General features: G+C 29.7%; 1 protein-coding gene across 4 annotated transcripts in view; it reads left to right on the top strand.

Annotated features, from left to right (window-relative positions):
• The window catches only part of LOC107436256 (blood vessel epicardial substance), a 70,672-nt gene that overhangs the window by 35,730 nt on the left and 22,362 nt on the right, over window positions 1–12,580 (top strand). The window contains exon 1 of one of the 4 annotated variants that reach the window (XM_016047894.3): window positions 4,423–4,956. The exons of the other annotated variants lie outside the window; for them this stretch is intronic. The gene's annotated coding sequence lies outside the window, so the exon portion shown is untranslated. Of the gene's footprint in view, window positions 1–4,422; window positions 4,957–12,580 lie in introns of those variants that run through there. 4 annotated transcript variants of the gene reach the window in all.

Genomic DNA, 12,580 nt, shown 5'->3' with positions numbered 1-12,580 from the left:
TACACTGGTTATCATAAATTAAGGAAAATTCACAAAAATCGCGATAACTCAAGAAATTACACATGGAATTTTATGAAACTTACCCACAATATACAACACATAGTAAGGTATTAAACAACATAAAAAGAAATTATCAGACATTAATAGTAGTATAGAAATTAGCACATGTATAATATATATATATATATAGTTATTGTGAAATTTTATTCTTGTCGAAAGAAAGACATTTGACTTGTATATGCAATTAAACAAAACTCAATTTTGCAAATGAATCGAGATATATTTTTTTACAAATTTCAAAATTGAAATAGCGAAAATAACAATTTTCCTTCTGAAATATTACAGTTCTGAATATGTCTTTTTTTCGTAATTTAATTATTCTGATAAATAAAAAAGTATGCGATAAAATTAATGTAAACAATAAAATAATAATAAATAATTTCTGCTAAAATCATTCAAATATTTGTTGCAAACGTGCATGCATCGGTAAAGGGGATATATAGAGGGGAGAGTCAGCTTACGCACTCGCAGTGGCTCATTTAACTCCATTTACCCGGATAGTAAGGACCTCGTGTATTTTGGCAAAACTAGCTCTCCTCTTCCGTACAATTCGTAACGAAGTATGGATGATGTTTTCAATACGAATGTAAACAAAAACAGTTCTCGAGCTCCTTACCAGCACAACTTCCGCTTAGTAAGTTTACAGCTGCTTACTGAAGCTTACTGAGGGCGGCGGTATTTTCAAGCAGATAATTTTGTTTACATTAAAAGAAATAAATAATATAATTTCTGAGCTCAAATCTGCTGAATTTCATTAAATATGAATGATATTAGGTAATTCTGGTTAGTTTGAAGTGAAAATTTGCTTTTATTATTTATAGATGCATTGTTAAAAAAGGTGAAATGATTGCTATTTTTAGAAAGAACTCACTGTTTTGGTAGTCCTGATTTGGCTTCTTTTGTTCACGTTGCAAGTAGTCCACCGCTTAGTTAGAGTAGCCAGATAAAGCTTATTTTGCAAATTATCCTATAGATTTAAATTTCGGAGTTAGTACCTTATTGACAAGGTAATAAGTATTTCATAACGATTCTCATTCCAATTTAATTTCAAATCTTTATTACTTTTCCACTTACACCTTTACTATATTTTCTCCATTTATGTCTATTATTATGTGACTACAGGTACTGTTTTCACTATTTACTGCCTTTTAAATTAATTACTGTGATCACTCTTTACGCGTTGAGCCAGATGAAATAATATAGAAAACACTACACATTTCTTGCAGCAAAGGACTGCCGGCAAAATTTCGGTAAACATCGACAATTTCGCAGAGAATATCTTCCTCGTGATTAAGACTGTCTTTGGTGATGATTGTGTATCGGAATGTCAAGTTTACCGGTGGCATAAGACGCGTTTTTAAGACTGTGAAGATGTCCACGATGGATGGCCACAACTGACGTAAACTTTTTGGCAGAATATTTGCACCAGGCTCTCTTTTAAGTGTTCGTTTAATAGTAAAGATATTTAACAATCCATAAGGTGCCATTCACAACAAAGATTATTACGAAAAATGAAGCATACGAAGAAAACTACCATGCTACCCGCTTCCTGGCTGATTCAAAACAACCAACATCCTCATATTCCTAACATTTCTCCCCTCTCCACTTGTAAATTCCTAGAAAAAACATCATTTCGAGACAGTTGACAAAGTCAAAGAAGCTTACATCAAGGCTTTCAAGAAAATTCCAGGAATTGCCTACTATGATGCTTTCAATTGCTGTCAATGTATTGACGTCAATGTATTGCTGTCAATGTATTCAATGTATTGACGAAAGACGAGGCAATATTGAAATACTTTAATGTATAATATATTACCGAATAAATAAATAAATGATTTTTGATGGACGCCCTAACATTACTTATTGGTTAATCCTTGTATAATAATTAGAATGATTACATAGAGCATGAGTGTATAAATTAGTTGTTAAAAAGTATTCATTTACAATTTAACAAAGTTTTATAAACGGCAGTATTAAAGTATTTTTAAAGAATAATTAAAATTTTTATTGAAAGCTAACTTACAGATCTCTTAATAAGTACTTTGATAAAAGGAGTAGTGGTTAAAACAATAATAGCATTATGACACAGATGAAAAGTACTTTTGACTTGATCTATTAATACTCCTTAAAATATGAATTCCCCAGCAAATTTTAGAAAAATGTTCGAAATAAATATATAGAAGGTCGGATTTCAACATTCGTTTACGCCTTCTCTCACTAAAACAATTCCTTAAATTAGCCTGAATAATAAAATTTCCTGCACGTTTCGGCGGAAACAAAAGCAAAAGAACGAATACTACTCCCCCCCCCCAATTTGTATAATACTTATGTATTCTGTACAGATCGGAACTTGGTGTCGGTTTAACATATCTTTATCTGCTACAGTATTACTCTCAATGGCCCGGAAATGAAAATGTTGCTTCTACTTCTTTGGATCAATACTTTTCGAAGGTAACTCACATACACGCTCCTCTTTCTCTCATGGGACGTTTACCTTCCGACGGCAATCTCTCCTTCTCAGAATAGAAAGTTAAATAGAGTGATCAAATGCAAAATTATTATGCATAAAAGTTCGACTTTTCGAATTAGGAATGAGTAATTTGCTCTTTGGAAGGAATTAATTTAAAATTCAGGATAAATTGGAAATCTGACTTCACAGCTCAAAAGGTCATTCAGGTGCTGTTTCAGATCTGCAGATTTCGTGATCATCACATGTTCTGTTTCCCCAAGATGTAATAACAGAATCAGCGGATACATGTGGAATAAAGTTTGCTCCTGTAGCCTCTAATTTTAATTTTAATTTAGAAATTTTATTTTATTTTATAACTGTCGTTGAACAGCCGACCCAATTTTGAATTTACGTCTACCAATGTTCAAAACTCCGTAGCCTTGCAATTTTGAACTCAATCCAGAAGACAAGGGAACTCCTGGATCAAGTATTGAGAGAAATTTGCCTTCGTGGAGGACTTTTTGATAGAACTAACAAGCATTTGCATTGCGTGGAGAAGAAAACCTCGAAGACCTTTCCACCACGGGACTCTAACCAATATCTCTTAGAAGAGAGAAGGCCTTTGCACGGGTTGACATACATAAGAAACTTAATCCTTTAGTAGTTCAAACATAGTAGCATCTTTCCTATTTTTTTTCAGTGAGCATTTTATGTTCGTTCAGTCGCACGACTAAATATCTAAGTGTTGAAGCCTTCTCTCCTCTAGGAGGTGCTGCTCTAACCCATTATCCGTCTACCTCTGAGGATATTTTACGTCAGCACTGCGGTCGGTGAGAACCGGGTGCTAGAGCTAGAAGTTGATATATACAACCATTTTAATACAATGTATTTATGGAGGCATNACTTCTTAGAATATACAACAAAAAAAATCTATTATTTTGAAATTATTTAGTGTAAAGAATGAATTATTTGATATTATAAATATGTTTTTGTTGAAAAAAATAACCTTAATTATGGTTTTAAAAAAGGACTATTGTAAATGTTGAGAATAGTTATCAGAAGTTATAATTCTTTATAATTCTTTATTTTTAGAAGTTATAATTCTTTATTTTTAAATTTAGTGATTTTATTTTGAATTGAAAAGCTCGATGAGAAATATGTACTGAATTTTTTTAAAATGCATATACTTTCATAATTTATTTAATATATTGTTATTAAAAAATTATACGTTTTTCTACTTTTTTATTGGCATTTTGCTTAAATAAGTTCATATAAAAAATGGAAATATAAAGAAAATTGTGGATTATAGATTATAGATTATTGGATGTAAAAACGAATGGAAATGTGTAAGTAGTCGAAACTTCACTTTCCTAGACAATGGAAATCCATCAATGATCAATAAATTGCTGATAACAGCCAATAAGAATACGTTTCGATTGGGATGGGAATATAAATCCTCCAATAGGAATGGTGCAAATGACAATTGATTGGTTTATTTAACTCAAGTAATATAATTCAGCCACTCACTTGGACATCTCTCACTTGGTCATCTATCATAACTTTGTTTTATGCACATTAAATTCTGACATTGTTTCTTAATTAATAATTTGGAATTTTTGTCATCAAAAATAAATAATACTTAAAAAACTTTGTTTTAATACATATGCAAAGAGGAATAGTCACGTCTGCCAAAAGAACGTACAAAAGAGAAACTCATAGCAATTACTTTCTTTTCTCGTTGAAGTTTCTGTTCGGCAAAACGCCATTTCACTCCTACGAAACCCGTTGAATCAAAAAGTTTGGCAATGATTCTACTATTATTTTCCTCCCTTCCGTTTTGCTTTTTATAAAGTTTGTTTAATGGAACAGCTGTTCAAAAGTCGTTGTCGAAATCTTGGCTCGAAGCCACCGTAAATGACTTAATATAGCTTCTTGACTTGGGTGGTTTTTGCCTTTTTCATCGCCGAATAAGTTTGTTTTAGTTCGTGCGATTGAAAACCACGACGATTGATGTTTAGTGTGGGGTGGATGTTGTGTATCTTGAAGACAATTTTGTCGCCTCTGGACCAAGACGAGAAAATGATTTAGTCATGTTTTGGCACGCACGGAAACTTTCGCTGTATAGTGAGATAATGAAAGTCAATAGAAATGGAAAATTTAAAAAGCTAGCTTAATTTTATTATTTAAAGCAACTTTTTTTATTTCTACTACTTCATAATTAATATTGATGTCACTGCGTGCAAGATTTTTATGCAGAGTATAGAGTTTATGGTGTAGAATTAAAAAACAACTGACGAAATTAATTACAAACTCTAACGAACCAATACATTTCTCGAACCAATACCACCTGACACCACTGATCTTTATATATGTTACTGGATTACTGATTCAATGCTTCGAGCTCGAAGCCTATGTTGGTGAAAAACTGAGATGAATCGAATCATAAGGTAACCAGAATTATAGTATTATTGATATTTCAATGGCTTCATAATTTTTACAATTAAGCAATCCACTATTTTTTGAGTGCATATTGTTGGGTGTAACTAGTTATTTTATTAGCATCCATGGATACGTTATTTTCAAAAATTAAAGTATAGTAAGGTAAGAGGTAAAGTATAGTAAAAATTAAAGCGTAAAGTATATTAAAATTCAGCATAAATTTTGCAGTAAAGCGTAATATAATGCGTTAAATATAAAGTATTAAATATAAAGCGTAAAGTAAAAGTAAAGTGTCAAGTAAACTAAAGCGTAAAATTTTAAAATGATGCGTAAAGTAAAAATTAAAGCATAAAATAAAGTTAAGCGTAAAAGTATCAAGTAAAGTGTAAATTACGATGTAAATTAAAGCGTAAAGTAAAAATTAAATTAAAATGCAAAGCATCAATTGTAGTAATGTGTTAAGTATAAAGTAAAGTAAAGAGTAAAATATAAAGAAAAGTGAATCAGTTAAAGAAATAGTTAATAAATATATATCAGTTAAGGAAATATTTGTTCAATCAAATGAGAGAAAGAAATATTTGTTCAATCTAAAGGAAGAAATAAATGGTCTATAAACCGTTTAGCCAACAATCTTATGTGGTATGAAGGATGATGGGAATATCATTGTCGCTGCTAGAATATTCTATTGGCATAATATAGCGATTTCCTCTTGGCCCCTACCTGATAAAGAGATTGCTATGTAACTTGCTTTGAAGAAAATTTTTTCTCCATTTTTCTCTCAGCAAGATTAAGATTGAATTGGAAGAAATCTAGGTTTTAAAAGGAAAATTTTTGTCGGCAGAACACGTATTCACTAATGAAGCAAAATCCATGTTTCGTAGTTCACATTCTTAATTCAATTAGTATCTTTTACCAAAAATTATCAAACATTACTGGCGTCAATAATATAATGGTGATTCCTTACCTTTCTCCTAAATGAATACCCCAGCAGTTAACTAATTCTTCTTATCAGTTCACAACTTTTTATTTTAATTACAGTTGATTTTAAATTATTTAATTTTTAGATATATGTTTTAAAAGCATTTAATACGTTCTTATAGCATGATCGGGTACTCGCAACTAGAGAAGAAGAGAATCAATTATGCCTAACCATGTGATTTAAATCAGATTTAATTGGATATCTGTAATCGTCGTCACGCGTTTCAGCCGACCTTGATTGGCTTCTGAAGCGACAAATGCAAAGATTTACTTACGATGACGTCACTTGGAGGTATCCAATTATAAAAAAATAAGCACATGGTTTCAGATTACTTAAAGAATACTAATTTGGAGACATAGTCCACCTATGCTACCACTCTTCCGTTGATCATTGAGTTCATCTTAAATGATGAAAAAGTTAATTAAATATTAGAGAACGCTCCTTTTTTTATTCCTGAGAGCTATAAGAAAGCAAACATCCCTAATGATTTCTTTAAAATATTCGAAGAAAAAATATAGTCATCAATTTAATTTACATCAATGGTGAGTTCTAAGCCAATGAAAAAAAATTCACTTTTCATACGTCTTTCAAGACCTACTGAAAGGTTTAATAGATTTTTTGGATATGGGCTGAAATTTCCCCTTTTATCCATTGTCCAAAAATTCATGAAAGATGGAATTATTTAACTAGAAAACTCCACCATCAAAAATCCCTTTAAAATTTCCCTTTCCCCAAATTTATAAAAGAAAAATACCTCCCTACATTATCAAAAATATCCTCTTAGTCAATTTTACTGTTAAAAACTTAAAAGATATCTAGAATATTTTAAAAATAGTACCCCCTCAGAAAGAAAAATGCCTAAGGCAACTTTCCCTCCTGAGGGTACTCCTGTTGATGAAAGAGAGACTTCTTAAAATTAGACAGCTGTTTTCTTAACAGGCACTTGAAATCTTCCTTTCAGAACGCACTCAAATACTAGACCTTAGGGCCATTATTTCTGAGATTTGTGAAATTTATAGTCAGGCAAAATATATCAATATTTCTTCAATTTTTTTTCCAACTAGCGACCCTGCATTTTGCTCCGTTTGTTCACCAACTTTCACAATTGCATCTTTCTTATTAAGAGTCAATATTTCCTACAAAAATCATTTTGTTAGTGCGATATTTTGTTAATGTTATAATTATTAATATTTTAAACACATTCTGTTAATTCCTACGAAATGAATGATTATTTTGATTTTAAGAATATTCGCCTGAGCAAATTAAACTTAGGAATACAGCTCGTAATTACATAATAAAAAGAAACTAGAAATAAGACATAAATTCTTAGTAATTAAAAATAAATTATAATATATAAGTGCGTGTTTGCCGAGCAGTACTTCATCAGGGGACTATTTATATTATATCGTATACATTATAGTTTATTTTTAAGTATTTTTAATTATTAATAATTTATGTCTTATTTCCAGTTTATACAATACAAATTTGGTTTCAGCTGCCTTGTGAGTTTTTACAATTTGAATTAATAAAGTAAAGTTTCAGTGTGTTTATTTTCCTCTTAGTTATCATTATAGACCTAGTAAATTGTATTGATCTTGTGATTGGATAATAAAAAGAAATTCATAAGAATTAATTTCTCTCGTTGACTTGACTTATATCGTTGTAACAGTTCAAATTGGCAATGGTTTTTTAATGTTAAATTATCCATTGGTCAATTGTTTGTTTGACTATTAATTAAGGTTAATGGTTTAATTAAGTTTATTTTGTATATTCTTAATAGTTTCAATATGAATGTTAAGATTTACATCTGGAATCTCTTTCTCTGTTACTTTCGACATGAACTGAATCTCGAGTTCATAAAATAACAATCTGGAGAGAGATGATTAAATTTTTATTACAAATTTTATTCATCCTTCTGGAAATCGTTAGAAAATAGATAAACAGTCTTTCATACAAGCACACAAAAATCGTATAAAAAAGCACTTGAAATTGCAATAACTTTCAAACAAATTAGAATAATAAAAAAAATCGAATAAAATTCCGCAATAAAAATGTCCCTTTTAGTGCGTCAAAATTTTGCCCTAGAGATGCCTTTCTGCGTTGTGCAGAGCAGTCTGAATGGTTATATTTACTGCAAGTATAGTAGTTGATAATTTTTGTACAGATTATCGATTTTAAAAGATTTTTTTTGTTTCATTGTACTCCTTGTACATTTTTTACATACCTTCATAATTTTTAGTTTCAAAGTACAATGCATTTTCGTATCAAAACAAAATGCAACGTAAAATTATCTTACGCTAAACAAGTGATAAAAAATTTGAAAAAAGCACTTAAAACTGAAGTAACTTTTAAAAAAATTTAAAATTCGAAAAAAAAATCGGGTAATGTTTTTAAATAAAAAGGGCCAACTGAACCATCTTAAATTGGCTGTATTTTACCATTTAAATCAAATCAAATATGTTTCCCCTCCCGTTTTAACATTATAGGTAGAAACTTTATTCACGTCGCACTTGAGCTGATCAATAGGCTATTGGCGATGGTCTAGGAAAAATCCATGAGAATGATCCGAATACATAGCATTACAATTTTGATCCTCAGCAGAGAGTAGCTCCCCTGGTTTGGTAACCCGATGACCTGCGCGCAATGTCGAGCACTTAACGGGGGAACAGCTTAACGAGGAATAATACTGCACACCCTCTGTCCCTACGCAGACTGATCAAAAGGGTCATCTGTCCTCTTAATGACTGCAATCAGTTATGCTTGACTTAAGTCTTCTACTGGGAACCGTGTCTCTACGATCAGACCACTGCGGGACTCCTCGTTTTACTATAAAAAACAATATTATTGTTTCATCTGAATTTTTAGATTTTCTGCTGAATTTCTTTTAGAATATTTTAAATTCAAGAAAAAAAATTCAGTGATTAACATTACATTAGCCTTCATTTCGTAATATTGATTATATCCAATTCGTTTGTCCTAACTTTTAGATTATCGAATCGTAGTTTTAGATTATCTTTTATGAAATGTTAGAAAAATCAGTGCTTTCCGAACTTTCCCTGAATCTAACTCAGAAGATTTCAAAATTTTATATTTAAGAGATTAATGCAAGGAAACATATCAATTTAAAGTTTAGTCCAAGTTTTTTTTTTAAAAACAAAGGTTAAAATAGAAATGAGAGATGGCGATCCACTGCTGTTAGTGAAAGAGTTTTGAATAAAAGTGCAGTAAATCTTTCTTCTCCAAAAACTAAAGAATAAATTTAAAACTCTGTGTTTGATTTTATGCCATTTTGGACAGCTTTTTTTTATAAAATACAATACTTTACAGTTTTTGATAGAAGATTTCAAAATGATCAATGATTTAGTAAAGAAAAAGTCAACAAAAAAGCAGCCATGAAAAAGGGAACTCTCCTATTTTGCTCTTAGAAAGAATATAAGATCAAAAATTCCAAATTTTTCAAATTAGTTTTAAAGCGCACATAATTGTTTTTAAATTATTTTAGTTACTATTGGGGGGACTTCTTTTTAAAATGTTTATAGATTTTCTCATACAGTTTAAAAATTATTAATTAAATATTTTCAAATTAATTAATTTAAATACTTATATTTCAACTATTTAAACTTTTAAAGTTAATTTTGTAAGATGAATCGTATGTTTTCAAGCTATTAAAAAAAATTTCTATTTCTACCATTCATAACATACTTTTATTCTAATTCAGTTTTTTCAACAAAAAAATATCTAATTTTTAAACTCGTTATAAGAACTTTATCATTGATTTCCATAGTAATAAATTTTAATTTTATTTTTATGTTGATAATGAAATTCCTGAATTGTTTGCATGTCATATAAATTTCAATAATGTAATGATTTTTCTTATATTTTTGCTGAAAAATGGGAAAGATCTAGAACATTCTGAATAGCTAGAAGAATTTTAAAATTCTTGAAAATAATTACGATCTTGAAATTTCATCTATAATTTTCTTTGATATTTAACATTCTTGAGAGCAATAACAAGAAAAAGAGGAAGGGAAAAAATACTTATTGACGAAACATTGCATATTCTAGCATTCACTGCAAAAAAATTGAAACATTGCATGTTCCATTATTCCAACTCCTATAGTTAAGTTAGTGCGAAGTATAGCTTGATTTCTAAAAGATTGGAATTTATTTTCGTACTGAAACTCGTCACTAATATTTATGCAATGCCTAAAAATGTCCCTTTTCTAGAAATACTTGTCACATTTAATGCGTTTTCGGTCAAATCGGCACGTGATTTAGGTATAAATGAATAAACTATCGGAACCTAAAACTTTTAAAAAGTCTAATCCGGAAAGAAATTTCATGAAAAATCAGGAATGACAGGTTACTTTGGCATTACGCCAATGAATACTCGCTTTATTTCATAATGCAATTATTCATTCAACATTTTATTATTATATTTTTTTTTATCGTGCATATCTTTCCCTTTCCTCATCACCGCCGTCACTCTTAAAAATAGGGTTTCATTTTGTACATCCGCGCGATTAATAACTGTCCGTAGGGGCGTCATTTTTTTTCTTCTGTCGAATATTTTTAGGTGTGGTCAAAATCTTTTAATGAGAACGTTGAAAGGATGAATAAAGTGCTCTAGATTTCGAATGTTTAGCGTTAAATTTTAATACTAGTATATTCCAAATTTTCATTTGGTTTTAATAGCATTAAGTTGACTACTAAACTCTCGATGTTTTTTTTTTCTTCATAAGTTTTAACATTCCGCTTGTCATTGAATAAATTTTTTTTAAAAATATTTTAGATCATTTGGAATGAGTTGTTCTGTTCTACCATAATCTATGTTTTGCTTTAGTAAACTTATGTAAATGGGAGCAAGGTTTTATTTTATTTTAAAACCAGTGCTGAACAGCTGACCCATTTCCAAGTTTTCGACTGTTAATGTTTATCCCCGTAGACTTGTAATTTTGAAAGCAAGGGAACTCCTGGATCAAGCATTGGGATGAATTAGTCTTCGGAGAGGACTTTTTGATGGAACTATCCCACATTTGCGTTGCATGGAGAAGCAAACCACGAAAACTTTCTGCGGATAACTCGTCTGCCAGGGGATTGATATTTCTATTGAAGTTAGACTGAAGCCTTATGGTATAATGAGAAGGATCGGAAAGTAGAAACATTGTATTTTTGGCAACAAAAAAAAATTCTTTAAAAAGCAGTCTGACAAGTGGCTAAGGCATTTAGGGGAAATATTTTCAAATAATCCACTTTCAAAGGAAATTTTGACAAATAATCTATCCTTTACTGTAAATTTCATCAAATGTTAACCTAGCATTTTTCCGGGATTATATTTAACATATAATTCGTTGTCTGAAAAAATAAACCCCCTTCAATTTTTTTGCCTTTTTTTTTCATAGCAGTCAATCTGGTTTAGGCATTACAGGTTTCACATTCTTCAGCTATCAGCCTATGGATTTTAATAGCATTTATAACTTTTCTAACTTGAATATAATTTGCATATATCAGTATATACTATTCTTACTTCTTTCATAACTAATAACAAAAATATATATTAAGAGAGATGATTACGAAAAACCTCATATGTCGCATGCAACTGATATCCCTTTTGCATTTTTATTTTTAACTTTATTCCTACTTCTTCCTTATCATGTAAATATACAAAAGTTTTTATATATCTGCTAAAAAGTTAAATTAGAAAAGTTTTCATAAATCTGGTATAGAATAAAATAAATTTTCCACAATGAAAGAATGGAAAAAAATACCCCTCAATTTCCTACCAGTCGTGAAACCAAAACTTTTGTTTTTATATGAGAAAATAACTCGAATAACACTAATAAAGAAATTCCTTTCCCATTTTTATGAAACTTTTCCGACATTCCAAGGATTTCGATGGCACTAAATTAGAATGTTTAGGCATCTCTGCATGTAGAAAATGCTGAGCGTTGTTGTCAGACAGAAGAATCAATTACTCTTTCAGCTTTATTGCTGGAATAAGAATTCTCTATGTCGAAGTAAAGCAGGTTTTGAAATTGAATATGCCCTTATTTTTCTTCACTTGACAGAACAGCAATAAAAAAGAATCGTTATTTTTTTAAATGTACTTTTAAGGTTTTAAGGAATCTATATCTATAAGAAGAAAATAAAGAAATAAGTTTACAAAAAAGAAATTGAATAAAGAGAGATTACGAAAATTTTTTTTTAAAAAAAGTAGTAAGTTTTATTGGTTTACTTAATGCACATAATCAAGTACATGAAATCCATAAAATGAGATAAAAGTCTTAAAAAAACAAGGAAAATTTATTTAAAATAGTAGAAAAATTATAAAAAATTTAAAGATTTTTAAAAACATTAAAAATTAAGATTTTTTTAAGAAATTAAAAATTAAAAAGAAATAAAAAAGCTAGGAAACAAAATAAATACTAATCTATATAAACTTAATCGTCATAAAACTTCGAGACATAGAGATAAAACTTCATCGTCAGTTCGCACGAATACAAATCAAGAGATTATATCTTTTCGTTATATTTGTTTTTTGACTTTATAGTTTTTCTTTGATTTTTAATAATTTCTTTTCATTTTCTTTGAACTACTACTGAATATACTTATCATATATTCTGTAGTATGCACTCTTTATATATATATATATA

This window comes from Parasteatoda tepidariorum, chromosome 2 (assembly GCF_043381705.1).
Source record: "Parasteatoda tepidariorum isolate YZ-2023 chromosome 2, CAS_Ptep_4.0, whole genome shotgun sequence".
NCBI classification, from domain to species: Eukaryota; Metazoa; Arthropoda; class Arachnida; order Araneae; family Theridiidae; genus Parasteatoda; species Parasteatoda tepidariorum.
Note: the sequence above shows the minus strand (reverse complement) of the source record. Positions and strands in the feature narration are given on the sequence as shown.